We start from the raw sequence: 15,160 nt of genomic DNA, 5'->3' as shown, positions 1-15,160 counted from the left end.
CCCGATGCTCCCGCCCCTCCGGGCCCGGCGCGCGCCGCTACCATTGGCTGCGCTCCTCCCTCCTTCCTCCTCCCATCCTGGGCCCGCGCGCAACTCAGCCGCCGCTTGCTTATTGGCCGCCGCTTCTCACTGGTCTTTCCGCCCTACCCGCCCCACCGCAACCTCAACGGTCGCAGCACAGTGTGGTGAGCGCGAGCCGCGTCTGCCGCTCCCTATTGGCTCCGCTCCTTCTCTCGCTCCTCCTCCCGTCACCCACGGCCTCGCGCGAGTCCTGTGCCCCTCGCCGAAGCCCTACACAGGCTCTGCTTGGGGGAAGGGTGGGACGCATGTGAGCAATTGCGGTGCTGCTACATCCTGGGAAATTTCCCAGAATCTGGGGAACTTCGGAGTCAAATGTGTCAGCTTGGGAAATTGGGAATTTTCGTTCACAACCTAAACAATGCCGGGAAAGGTTTCAGAGTAGCAGCCTGTTAGTCTGTATTCGCAAAAAGAAAAGGAGGACTTGTGGCACCTTGAAAATGTCACAAAAAGTAAAAGACTTCCTAAGTCTCAAAAATCCTGGGACGCTTTCTTAACAAGTAGTAAGTAAAATATTTGTGCTTCTTTTAAATTTCCCTCAAAATGTGTTCAATTCGATTGGCGAATATTTGTCACGTGATTTCCATAAGCGGGCTATGCTGCTCTCCTATTGGTGCTTCAGCGTACTGTATCATGACGGCACAAGCGAAGTGACAAGCCTGCACACATGGACTCACAACAAACCAACCTCAGCAACAGCTGGCTGGCGGGTAATGAGGGGATGGTTATCAAATGTATCTTCTAGGTAAGGTTCCTTCCAATAATTAAATATATTGCAATACTTACTGATTATGATTAGTTTCTTGATCTGTCATAAAATTTTGTATTTCGTGCTTGCAGTTGCACAGAGAATGTGGACCAGAGCGTTGGGCTGTTCCTAAATTTGTAACAGCACCTTCCTCCAGGCAAATATTAAATATCTTTGCCTACTGTGTTAGGTAATAATATATAATATGTTCATTTCTTTGATTTAAATATAAATTGAAATATACATTATACTAATTATGGCATTCCATTATTTCAGATATCTCTTTCCATTTTTTATCTACGTAAAAAATGAATAAAGAGACCTGTAAGGCTGGTGAGAAGATGAAGAGGACTGCAGGAGTAGACAAAGATCCCTCCACATCAAAATGAAAACAACGGGATAGCACCGCCAACAGAGTATTGAAGACTCGGGGTGAACTTCCACCAAAAGAGAAGCCATCTACTTTCAAAAAAGCCTTTCAAGACTCGTGGCTTCAAGAAGGTAAATACAAAGACTGCTGCAGAAAGCAGAAAACAATAGTTTTTTAGCTTATTACAAATGTTGTGATGTAAAAATCCAGGCAGGTACTAGTGAGTTAGATAAGAACGCTAATGGTAAAAAACATAAAAGGTTGAGACAGTATCTAATAAGAAGAAAATTGATGATATGTTTAATAAACAAGATTGTGAAATTAAAAAAGCACAAAAATTTGAAAAGCAAGTTAAAAATGCAGAGATTAGAATGGCCTGTTACTTTGCTGCACACAATGTCAGTATTCAATCTGAAGAAGGCTTCACTGAAGTAGTTATTTCCCTGATTCCAAAATTGCTGAGGCCGTAACAATAAAGAAAGATAAATGTACTGCTATAATTAGCAACGTTTTGGCACAAACTGAGACTGAGGAACTTGTAGAAAAATTGAAAATTAATGAATTTAGTGTATTTGTGGATGAATCTCCTTCAGGGAATAAATATGACAACCATAACACTCAATTCTAGTGTAGTTATAAGGTCAGCTTTGAAAGCAAAGCAAGAGAAATGTTCTAATTTTGTAATTACTATTAAGCACTTGTATTTACATTGTAAAAATATGTACAGTAAAAATGACAGTGATAAAACTAGTAAAAATATTAATGATGGTAATAATGTTCCTAGTGACGACTCAGACTATGAGTCAGCAAATGGATAAAACTCAGAGATTATAATAATAAGGAAAATTATATAAAAGAGTGTTATTTGTTCTTTCTGTTTGCTTTTTTATAATCATATGTTTACTTTCAAAGTAACTTTAATGTACAGTACACTGCAGGGCACATGCTGTACTTATTAATACTTTTGTTTTTAAAATAGTGAAATTTGTGTAAAATACATTGTTTTTTATTATTTCAATCCTACTCCTCATGTGTTAAATATTTTATTTACTATATAAGTAACATAAGTTTAAAATTGAAAAACATGTCTATATGTGTAAAAATTATAATAAATGTGAAATATCTCGAACGAATAAGAATAAGTTGGATATAATATATATTATATAGTTATTTAAAACACACATATTACGTTCCTTTGAGATTTTGAAATAAAAAACTTTATCTGGGAATTTTTCACCAGTTTTGGGAAATTTTTAGTGCTAAGTTGGGAAAAGTTGGCATTATGATATAGAAGTTGTGACTGGTCGGCCTGTGGAGTGCTCTGGACACAGGGTTCAATGTTACCGGCTAAAAAACACCTCCGGACCCGCTCCTACCTCGGTCATCGCCCCCAACCCTGGTCCGCGCCACAAAACCACCTCAATCCCTGACCCAGTCCAGACAGTGCCACCAAAACCACCTCCCAGCACAACCCAGCCTTTTCCCCCAACCCTGGCCAGTGCCACCGAAACCACCTCAAGCCCCAACCTGGGCATCCCCCCCTTACCCTGGCCAGTCCCACCAAAATCACCTCACACCCCAGGCATTGCCCCCTACCTTGGCCAGTGCCATTGGAACCACTTCAGGCATCACCCTCTACCCCAGCCAGTGTCACCAAAACCAGCTCGTGCCCCACCTCAGGCATCACTCCATACCCTGGCCAGTGCCATCAGATCTACCTCATGCCCCAGCCTAGGCATCGCCTCCTACTCCAGCCAGTGCCACTGAAACCATCTCATGGCCCAGCCCAGCCCAAGCATTGCCCGCAACCACAGCCACTACTACTGAAATCATCTCACGCCCCAGCCTGGGTACCCTGGCCAGTGACACCAAAACAACCTTGTGCTCCCTACCCTGGCCAGTGCCAGTGAAACTGCCTTGTGCCCCACCCCAGGCACCACCCTCTACAGCCCCCCAGTGCCACTGGAATCACCTCACATGCCAGGCATCGTCCCCTACCCTGACCAGTGTCACCAAAACTACCTCACGTGCCAGCCCAGTCCAGGCATTGCCCCTTACCCTAGCCAGTGCCACTGAAACCACCTCACACCCCGGCCCAGACATTGCCCTGTACCCCAGCCAGTGCCACTGAAAAACCACCTTGTGCCAGACAGCACCCCTTACCCCAACCAGTGCCACTGAATCCATATCGCAGCCTGAGCCAGGCTTCATCTACCCTGGCCAGTGTCACCAAAACCACCTCATGTGACAGCCCAGGCATTGCCTCCTACCTTGGCCAGTGCCACTAAAACCGCCTCCTGCCCTGCCTCAGGCATCACCTCCTACCCCAACCAGTACCACCGGAACCACCTCATGCCCCAGGCATTGCCCCCTACCCTGACCAGTGCCACCCAAACCATCTCACTTATGCACCAGCCCAGCCTGGGGATTGCCGCCTCCCCAGCCAGTGCCACCAAAACCACCTTGTTTCCCAGCTCTGCTTGGGCATCACCCCTTACCCTGGCCAGTGCCATGGAAACCACCTCACATTCCAACCCAGCCTGGCCATTACCCCCTACCTTCACCAGTGCCACCAAAACCATCTTGTGCCCTTGCCTGCCCTGGGTATCACTCCCGCTCTCCCAGAATTTGGTCCATGGATATTCTAACTATTTTGTATGTGAGTGGCTTTGTCCCTTATCTTGTACGGGTGCCTTCAGTGTTGTGAACTTTATTCTTTCATTTCTTATTTATTCCTAAATCACCTCCAAAGACTTTACAAGTGAAAGAAAATTAACAATAAAAAAATTAAAAGAGCTTCTTTGCTCCTCACCTCAAAAAATGTCTACACTAATTTATATTTCCATCCTTATTGCAAACTATTATCATTTCCCTAATGTAAGCACAGTATTGACAGTTGCAAGTGTTCAAAAATTATAAATCCAGGCCCTCAGTATCATGACATTGTTTTAAAAATCATGAAATTAAAAAGCACCCAGGATTTTTTTTATTTCCCCTCTTATTTTTGACCCTTTGAGGGTACACATGCATTATATTTTCAAGTTACTGTGAGAGCTGGAAACGTACTTTTTTAATGAAAGCTGAGATTGTCATGTATGCATGTGACTCCAGGAGCTGAGGTTTTAAGAAAACCATAAAATGTCACAAGAATTTGGATAAAATCATGAATTGACAACATGGAAAACGGTAAGGGCCAGATCCTCAACCTGTGTAAACGGTTAGTGAAATGTCCCATTTCACATATACTCAGCACCTTCATTTTGAAGTACAATTGGACAAGATGGCTGTCTATTGTTTACTCCCAATTCTGATATCAGCTCTTTATGTCTAAAAAGTGGTAGGTGGGACTCTCCCTTTCATCTGGCTGGAGATGGGCAGACCTTACACTGAAGCAGCTGGTTAGGAAATCGGTGTCTTCCCCCTCCCTCCCCCCCGCCCCGAACATGCCTGGCTCATTCTATGGCCAAGTGTTATGCAAATCAGACTAGAAGATCACAATGATCCCTTCTGGCCTCACAATCCTGCTGCGTCCAGATCACTTTCCTTTTAAATTCCTCTTCTGTGGCCTTGCGTTTTTTTAAATCTCCCATCCATCACCATGTTCCTGTGCTTCTGTCTTCCTGGAAGGCAAAGCAGCAATAATCAAGTGGGTAATCCCCCAGCCAGGCTTTAGTCCTAATAATAGAAGCCTAAATCCTGACCTTCCATTGAGTTCGGTCTTCCCTCTACCCCTCACATACACACGTGTCTGTTTAATTAGCCATTCCTCTATCTGCCCAATTCGACACATACCTATATTCAGCTATTCCTCTGTGCACCCACTACACCTGGGTTTAGCTACCTCTTCTTCAACATATGCATCCCCACATCACACAGCACTCCGTTACCTCTATGTTCAACTACCCTGTCCACTGATATTCCCCCTTAAGTGGGTTGCTGTACTGCTATCTCCTGCACTGCGTCAGTCACGATATTCCCCTTTACCAGGCATGAAATACCAGAAAATATATAAGCATGCTATAATGAGCATGTACGTACTTTAGCTGCCCAGTTTGTTTGACGTACAGGATTTTTTCTTTCTTTGTGCTTTTTCAGCCATTTAAAATTGTTTCAAGTTCTGTCACGTTCACAAAGTGAGATGGCTCATCCTCCATTTTGTGTAAGGAGGATGTAACAAGAACACCACCGATGCTAAAGAAGATTATGGAAGGTTCTGGGGGTGGGGGGCGGGGGAACTGTAGGGCCTTGAGATTTCATTGCTTTTAATGGTACCCCAGCAGTTCTATGACAGTTGGAATTTGGGCAGTTGGAGGCCAACTATGACTTAGAATCATAGAATCATAGAATATCAGGGTTGGAAGGGACCTCAGGAGGTCATCTAGTCCAACCCCCTGCTCAAAAGCAGGACAAGTATCAGGCTCCTTAAACCTAGGAGCAGGAGGAATCTGGTTGGCTGGGAGGGTGTCAGATCACTCTTCACTAACAGGTCCTTGAGGATGGAAAGATTCTGATCTGAGAGGAGTATTTCCTTCTGAACAGATTGGATGGGCAGCGCCTCAGAGGTGACAGAGGAAAGCAAGATGGGGTTCTTTCTTGAAAGAGGGAAAGGACGGGGTGGAACGGCTTGCTTTATAGTTTTCAGAGTAGCAGCCGTGTTAGTCTGTATTCGCAAAAAGAAAAGGAGTACTTGTGGCACCTTAGAGACTAACCAATTTATTTGAGCATAAGATGAAGTGAGCTGTAGCTCACGAAAGCTTATGCTCAAATAAATTGGTTAGTCTTTAAGGTGCCACAAGTACTCCTTTTCTTTTTGCTTTATAGTGTGAAAGAAGGTCAGATGTGCTCCCTCGTTGGGTAGAAGAGTGGATATTACTGCTTCTTGGTGGGAAAATATAGCAAAAGGATTGTTCTTTGCAGATAGAAGAGTAGAAAGTCAGCTTTCTGGTGAACATGGAGGGCAGAAAGTCTGCTCTGTGGTTTTGTAAACCAGGGCCCCAAACCTGCAAATTTTAGTGCCACTGAACTCAATGGAACTTCTCGTGTGCATGTAGTTATTCATATCTGAAAGTGTTTGCAGGGTTGGAACCTAGATGTTTACTTCCTGGTAGAACATCAATAGGAAAGGAAAAGAAGAGAAAAGACAACAGGCTAAAAAATATCCAGGCTAAAACAAGAATAAAACAAAAATAGGACGCACAAGAGTTTTTATTTACATATTTATTTGTAGCCAGGTTTGAGGGATGCAACATCCCAGTAAGACTAATATCAGGAATTCTAGGGTTCATCTTCTAGTCTCTCTCATTTCCATTATTTATTTTGGGGCATTTTGGTACTTCCTAGAAAATTGTTTATTATACATTTATTTAAATTGTGATGGCATACAGTAAATTTGAGCAACTGAAGTGAGTGCAAACATTTTAAAAATTCACAAAAGCTTACATTTCCACATTGCAACCATAAAAAAAGCCACTTACCACATTCCTGCTACATGTGACCAAAAACTGAACTACGGAGAGCATGAACAGGAAGTGATACACGCTATAACTTTTAACTTACAGTGGATGGCAAGAATGGGACCTAAATTCCACTGAAACTTCCTTAAAGTATGTGACACTTCTCTTTCTGAGTTAATTTTTAAAATCAATTATTGAAAAAATACATTTGGTGTTTTATACGTTGTTTTAGATTTAAACTGAAAAGCAGAAACCCTAAAATTTAGTGAGGACAATTATTTATGTATTTAATTATTAGTTTCTTCTCTGTGCCAGCCCTGGTGCAGGTTACAGCATCTTGGGGGCTGCTCTAACTTGCATTAGCTGCATACAATCTCTGTTTCATGTATTGCATGCTGGGTAATAACATAAGAGAACTCCATGTTTCGAAAACTACACTGGGTCTTTATTAAGAGAACTATTTACAGACCACCTGCAAGTGTAGTCAGCATTCAAGTCATGCAAACATACTGACTTCCTGGTACCCTTTCCAAATTCTTCCCTCCTGCAACTGGTGCTCTTTCCTCCAAGCTCCATGCAGATTGTTACCTCTTTCCTTTTAATTTTTTGTTATTGTGTCTTTTGTGCCAGTGTTTGCTGACTTGCTGGGGACAGAGGTTACTAACACATAGCCCACCCTAGGGACATGGCCTTTACTGCCAGGCCATCATGCCGCAGAATTTCAGTGGCATTATAGAGACAGTCCACTATGTCAATGTGGGCAACCACAAACCATGATACATATTGTTGAGGACTGCAAAATGACTCAACTTACTGGAGGTCTTTGTGCCTTGAACATCGTTGATAAGAATGCTGTGGCTTGTCTTGACCGAATTGCATACACCAAATAAATAAGGGCTCATAGTCCTTCAAGTATGCTGGTCTTTGAACCAGTCTCCAATTTCTTGTTTGTGTTATCTCTGGGTGGGAGGATGGGGAGGAGAGTTACTTCCAGCCTGTGGCTGCCTTCATTCTGCTGGTCCTCTGTATTGCTCATAATCCTTGTTTCTTCCGATTCCTACATTAGGCTAGCTGATACTTGAAGCTCTTTCTAAGTCCTCCTGGTCCTGGCCTTGCGCCATGTGTCTGAGAATACTGACTGTCGGTCACTACTACACAAATTTCTTCAGTTTTGTCTCCACCACTGTCCTGGGTCTGTAGCTACCTCATGTGATCTGTATCCCACTGATGCTTGGACAATTGCCTTTTACCACTGCTTTGTGTGGCTATGTGCTGGTTGGACTCTGGCCTGCTCACTTGGCTCATTTGTTGTAGCGAGCCACCTGCTTAGCTTGGCATTTTCTTAATAGCTTCTGTGTAATGTCCAGCAGCTCTCCACTGGGTTACAACAGTCTATCCCATAATGGGAAGCAGAGTTTTGGTTCTCTGGCGCATCACTCCCAATGCTGGACTACTATCTAGTGCCTGGGACGATATGTTATGATGGTCCAACATCACGGTAGGGATCTCTTCCTGTCTATTTTGCCTTTGTCATAAGTCTCTTGTCTGTCTTTACTGTTGACTCTACTTTCCTGTTGGACCCCTTCACATCCTTTGGTCTGGGCATTTCCTTAACAATGCTCAGATTTTCAGGTTCCTGTCAGAGTCTCTCAGAAGTCACCAGATGTCCAGTGTAGGGGATATGTAAATGAGTGGCCTCATCCTGGGCACACTCCCCATGTGGCCTTGGGGCAGTCCTGCAAGTGGCCCCTCACCTTGGTTTCCTTTTTGGGTCCCCAGTAATTCCATATGAGTTTATCCTCCAGTCCATCATAGTTTATTAACAATATAGTGCAAATATAGTGCAAAAGTCCATAACCAAAAGCCCCAAAACATAGTCCCTATCACCCCCAGTGTGTGTGGTCTTTAAAACCCATTCTTGTATGTGGCATTCACTACTTCATTGCCAGTGTTTGACCCTAATACAGATCTTTTTAACACATTGGCTGCTGTTCATCCAGTAGGTTGACTCAAAAGAACAACTGAATTTGCCTCCCTGGGTGGTATGTCTACGTGACCAAATTGAAGTGTCCACATGCGCCTCTTGCTCTGTGGAGGGCTATCAGTATGTATGCAGGTGTCATGTGTTTGAGGGGATCCCTCCTATATGTGTGCCCAGGAGGAGAAGTACAACTGCAGAATAGGTCAAAAGGACCAGCTGCTTCTATCTCATCGATTCCAGTGCAGTTATCAAAGTGGAAAATTCCGTGAAAAGAGTAACCTATAATATGGATGGACAATATTGTGCAGCAACTAATTAAACAAGTTATAACTGCTGGGGAAACTAGATGTGCAGTCACCACTCCAAACTTCATTTTAAACTTGTATTAAAACATTATGATTTGGCAGACAGTTATCCCTCCAGTTTCCATTTTTGGAACATTGCCGTAATGAACAGGCATTGAGACTATGGCTGTGTACCCAATAAGTTACATAAAGTTGGAGTATGGAGGATCAAATAAAGTTTCCTATTTTTCAGGTTCATCAAGCCCCTGAAAGTGTATAAACTAAATCAGGAGCTACTCTTTGATGTGTTCCACCAAATTTCCCTTCCATCTTTGTTTCTAATGGCCTCCACAATGTAACATTGTAAGTACGCAAAATGGAAGGTTGTAAATATAACAATGCAGAAAACCACTTTATTCTACTTATTTTATCCTTATACTTATGTATCCGCCAGTTGTCTGTATTAACTAAAGCTCATATGTGTGTGTTCCACCAATTTTATCTTTTTAATTAACTCTAAATAGCTGCCTGAAAAAGAACGTATCTGTGACAAGTGCATAATTGTACCCCAAAACATCATCAATTATGTTAATTGATCAGGCTATACCAGCTTTGTTTTCACCACACCTGGACTCTGTCAGTCCTCATCTGTCCCCCGGCCTCTGAGGCCAGGCTGATGGCACAGGCATTCACACCTAGCAGTACTTGCCAAAAGGTGTGGCAAAGATTTTCCAGTGGCTGGATGGCTCATGTAGCTCAATATGCCAGAACCCATACTTGACATCACAAACACTGAACACTTTTGCTGTGGATAAATTAGATAGTATGTCTCCAGTCATTAGTGACTTCTTTTCAATGCTCTGATAAGTGGTTTTGGGTCAATGCAGCTTCTCAGTTTAGCTGAAGGTTTTCTCACCACTGCTAGGCTGCTGATCCACTCTGTGCTAGTTTCAGCAATTCTAATGCCTCTTCTTTACAGGCTTGCCAGTTCCCTCTTCAGTGGCTCTATACGGTCTATTGGAACCAACTATTCTGGTAGTCTCATGGGCTGCACATGGATGTCTATTTCTAACTTCATCTTGCTGTCTAGATGTCTATCTCCCTGAAATATGTCCTTATATTCTCTTAGAATGTTGGACATGGCCCATGGTGACCATTCTCCTTCCTCTCTCACATTGGGGGTATTCTGGTGTACTGTGATCAGATCCCTGGCTTGCACTCCTCTGCTGCCCTACAGTGGGTGGCACTCCTGTGTGTCTACTACTATAAAATCCAAACGATAATCTCTCTTGTTTTTGCCCACTGGCCTTAGAATGGTTTTATTATACATCACGAGCATTTGGTCACATTTCTCCAACCTAATATTTCTGCTTATCAGTGTTGCTGGGATTACGCTGTAGTTGGCTCCACAATCCAGCTGGAATCAAACTGATCGTTGTTCTGATGGCATAGTTGCAAATATGACAGTTGAATGGCTGGCAGCCTTCTTTTGCAGTGTCTGTACATTGAGAGGCTTTGGATCTGCTAGAGCAGGGATCGGCAACCTTTGGCCTGCGGCCCGCCAGGGAAAGCTGCTGTCAGGCCAGGCCAGTTTGTTTACCTGCCGCATCCACAGGTTCGGCCAGTCGCAGCTCCTACTGGCCGTGGTTCGCTGCTCCAGGCCAATGGGGGCTTCGGGAAGCGGCATGGGCCAAGGGATGTGCTGGCCGCCCTTCCTGCAGCCCCCATTGGCCTGGGACGGCGAACCGCGGCTAGTAGGAGCTGCAATCAGCCAATCCTTCACACGCTGCAGGTAAACAAACCGGCCCGGCCCGCTGGCAGCTTTCCCTGGTGTACCACATGCCAGAGGTTGTGGATCCCTGTGCTAGAGTCACACTGCAGATATTCTCCTTTTCATTGGATGTCTCTACATCCTCAGTCACTTCATGTTCTGCTGCTTTTTTCTTTCTAAGGTAGCTGCGGCATTGGGATGCAAAGTGGTTCTGTTTCCAACACCCCTTGCATTGTGGCACATAGGCTTTCTTTCTGTCTCTGATGTTGCTTTCCACAGCAAATACATTGAACCATGATGCCTGCATTCTCAATCACTTTGCCTCTTTCCTGTATCCTGGGTTCCTTTATCTTGAGACTGTGTACTTCTTCCGTACTAGTGGCTGATGTTATTTTGATCCTTTCCCTGGCAGTTCAACTGCCTTTGCTGTTTGGAGGCATTTCTCTAAGGTTAGCTCTGTATCTCTCAAGAATCTCTCCCACAAGTTGGAATTACATGCCCACAAAAAAATCCTGTCTTTATTTAGGGAATCTTTAATGTCTCTAGAGTTACATGTGGATGTCAGAGTTCTCAGCTCTGTAGCCTAAATATCTATTCCTCCTCTGCTTCTTGGTTTTGGGTAAAAAAAACAGTATCCCGCTACAGTTTTATTCTGTCGGGGACCACAGTACTCAAATAGTTTTATCAGCTGTTCTGGTGTTTCAGGCATTACTCTTGGCAACAGCATCTTACTCACTTCTCATTTTTCTCCCCCCATCCTCTATCAGAAAAGCTTTACCTTCATTTTTTATCTTTATTCCCCATGCAGAAAATGTTTAAACATTACTTAGTTCTTAGCAAGATAAAGGCTATGTTACATCCTTTATGCTGTATATTTATTTAGTTTTAGTTTTATTTTGTATTGCATTTGACTGTTTTTTCAGGTAGTGTATAAATATGCTACACCCTAACCAAATTAAAGTGATGAAGCTTGAACAAATGCACAAAAAAGTGAGTTGATGGGCCTGATTTACTACTCTATCACACCAATGTTACTCCATTGACTTTAGTGGAATTAATTCCAATTTACACCAGTGTAAATGAGGGAATAATCAGGCCCATGGTGCAAACTTCTCCATTCATTTTGAAACTTCTGTAAGAGATAAACCTACTTTGTCTGGAAGTTTGATTTTGTGGCCCAAATATTGCTCACTGTACTCACATGAGCAGTCCCACTGGAAACAGTGGCATGTGTAAGAGAATCAGGATTTGTCTCAATAGCTTTAATTTCTCTTATATGATGTGTAATTTTTGTCAGTGGACCAAAACCAAAACTCAAGACCTGCATGATCTTTAACTTGGGAGTTCAAGATTCACATCAGTTCAGAACTTTCACAGAGTTTGGGAAGATGGGATTCGGAATTTGTTTTAGCCACTATACAGTTTGTAAGCTCTTCTGGGCAGAGACCATGTCTTCTGTGTGTGACCAGAGGTGAAAGTAAGCTGGTATGCCCCGGTACGGCGTACTGGCAAGAGCCAGTGCGCCGTACCGGGGTGAATTGTCTTCCCCAGGTGCAATTTAAAGGGCCTACGGCTCCCAGCAGCGGCTGGAGCCCCCGGCCCTTTAAATTGCTGCCAGAGACCTGGAGAAGTGACAGTGGGGTTCTGGGAACGATTTAAAGGGCCCAGGGTTCTGGCTGCCGCTACCGCCCAGGGCCCTTTAAACCGCTGCCAGAGCCCTCGGCTGCCACTGTTACCCCGGCGGGGGGAGGAGATGGGGAAGGAGGCACTTACTGGTACACGGTGGGCCAGGGCTGGCTCTGACCCCCAGCCCCGCCCCTTCCGTCTGAGGCCCTGCTCCTTCCGGGGGCCAGAGCCAGCCCCAGCCCATCCCCACACTGGTAAGTCCCTAGACTTACTTTCACCCCTGTGTGTGACAGTCTAGTTCAACAGGGCTCTGATCCTGGCTGAAGCTTCTAAGCACTGCCACAATATACATAAATAATAATAATAACAGTAAAGTTCAAAGTAACACTCAGATCTGTGTTGGGATTCAGATCCAGGCCTTTGATTCAGCCCATATATAAGTAAGGCAAATACAAAAACACACAAACTCACTAAGAATGTATATTTTTGTATAATATTTGTAAAATAAAGGAAATAACTTTTTTATTTTTATGTTTTAACACTGAAAACCAAGACCAGGCTAATATGGTGAATTTACTAATATTTTTATTGTGCTCCTATTTGGAATTATAAACCTTTATAGCGACAACAAAAGCTTGGATCAAGAATAATCAGAAACACATTCTCATCAGGCAAATGCAGTTGGTGAACATGTGGTGGTGGTGGGGAGAACCTTTTCCAGTCTGCTAAACCAAACTTCAGTGGTTTTGCAGTTTATACAAAATGAAACTATTTAGCCTATGCAGCTCTGACTTTTCATATTCCCTTTTTCAAGAAAAAAAGCATTAGCAAATGAAAGTAATACGGTGTACCTGAAGTGAAAAAGGGGCCAAGAAATTCTAAAGGACTTAATTCTCTTTACCAAGTCCGGTGAAGGGAATCTGAGTGCTTAACTTGACAGTCACTGAATATCAAAAGCTGATATTATGCTGGCACCTGTGATCTAATGGATTGAGCTCAGGCCTGAGAGCCAAGACCTTCTGAGTTGTATCTTTGGCCCACTAACTTCTTTGCTTTAGTTTCACATCTGTAAAATAAGGGTAATAATACTTGTTTGCCTGCTGTTGTGAGGATTAGTTATGGGGCTGCTCCTTATGTGGAAGCCCCACTGATTTCCATAGAGACTATGTGATTTTAAAAAGCCCAATGCTTTTAAAACCCTTGAAAATGTGAAGTTCTCTGTTATTGCTAAAGGTTACCACATTCATATTAGCTACCTCTTTGCCATCTTAAAATACCATAAACAACAATAATACTGTCCTATATTCTGATCCTGCATTTGTTCAACACCTAAATCTGCTCCTGATTTCAGAGTGCAAGAAATTCAGGATAGGAACCCTAGCCCTTACTGAACTCTTATGATTCTGAAGTAATCTTAAATTTAAAACAAAGTTTGTGTTCTACGTTGAAATTACCTTTTATAATAAACCCCTGGTGCTTTGAACAACAAATCCATATCATTACCCAAAAACCTTTTGCCTCTATTACATGTAGGCAATGTTCTGCTGTCATTAGCAGATTGTGCATAAGTGCATATTAAACTTAAAATACTTTGTTTATAAAGTAAATGCAATTTTTGTGTTTTCTTCAAGACTAAACAGATATAAAAGGACAGGGGGATGGTAGGACAAATTTTGGTTCATCTTTCTTGGCAGTATCTAGTGATCTAGACATGATACAAAGAGTGATATCTAGGTTCTACATGTCTCTTTACATGTGAAGAAATTGCTGCGAATTTTGTTGCATAACTGAAATCAATTTTTAAATGATATACAATAAGTTGGTGGGCAGTTTCCCAGAAACCCTATTAATATTTCTGAGCTACAGCTTGAAAAGGCAAAGACTGTAACTTGCATTAAATGCTTTAGTTTTTATACAGTGTTGAAGTTTGTGGCCTTTAGGAGTTTACAGGATTGAAAATGTGGGAAAGCTGGACACATTGCTAAGGCTTTATGCATGTTCAGAAAGGAAGCATCTGCAAACAGAATCTTCTACCAACCCCCCACCTCTATCTGTAAATACCTTTTGTAGAGTCATAGGAGTGTTCTGCTAAACTGGGAGAGGCTCGTTATTTTATCAAGAGTCCAAAGAGTACTTGGCAACGATAAGGGAACCATGCCCAATGTAGAGTTTCACATAAATATATTGTTCAGCCTGTCTGCCAAAATATCACACTCTTGGCGGTGTGGGGGCGAAGGATAGGAAAGGAGAGAACTCATAATTCTTTACAGAAACCTGAAGAAACTTATGTTTGTGAATATTTTGGAATTAATACCTTTATAGATGAGATGATAATTGACAACCATTAATTTTTCTAGTGAACTGAGCATCTTTTTCTAAATTCTTGGGTCTACATTTTCCTAATTAACATTAATGGAATTCCTGCAGATTTACACTAGCGTATGGGAAATGAGACTAGAACTTGGCTTGTTGGACCAAATTCATCCCTGGTGTAACTCACTGAAGCCAAGCTGAGATGAAGTCAGAAGAGTTACACTAGAGATGAATTTGGCCTTGAGGGCCAAAATCTGCCCTCACTTGCTCAGATGGAAATACAGAATCACTCTATTCTGTATTATTCTATAATAGAATCTATTTTCAGATTAGGAAAATTGGGGCACTAGTCACATCCCAAAGGGAACCCTTTGACTCTCCTTGGGGTGGCAGGATCAGAGATCACCCATACAACCATCTTCTGGCCTAGTGGCAGCCCAGCAGCATCTCCTCTCTTTGGGCAGGCTGGGCATCCTCTCTACCTGGATTACTGCTCCATGTGTTCACATAGCTGGGGTCTTTCCTAGAGAAGGGAG

At 43.0% G+C, this 15,160-nt stretch overlaps 1 long non-coding RNA gene across 1 annotated transcript; it reads left to right on the top strand.

The window, feature by feature from the left end:
* Positions 1-23: 23 nt before the first annotated feature.
* LOC144270749 (uncharacterized) lies at positions 24-2,390 on the top strand. Its single transcript, XR_013347239.1, has 3 exons — positions 24-823; positions 919-1,016; positions 1,103-2,390. It is a non-coding gene; the product is annotated as an uncharacterized LOC144270749 (long non-coding RNA).
* The last annotated feature ends 12,770 nt before the right edge of the window (positions 2,391-15,160 follow it).

This window comes from Eretmochelys imbricata, chromosome 10 (assembly GCF_965152235.1).
Source record: "Eretmochelys imbricata isolate rEreImb1 chromosome 10, rEreImb1.hap1, whole genome shotgun sequence".
Taxonomy (NCBI): domain Eukaryota; kingdom Metazoa; phylum Chordata; order Testudines; family Cheloniidae; genus Eretmochelys; species Eretmochelys imbricata.
This window is presented reverse-complemented; position numbering and strand designations above follow the sequence as displayed.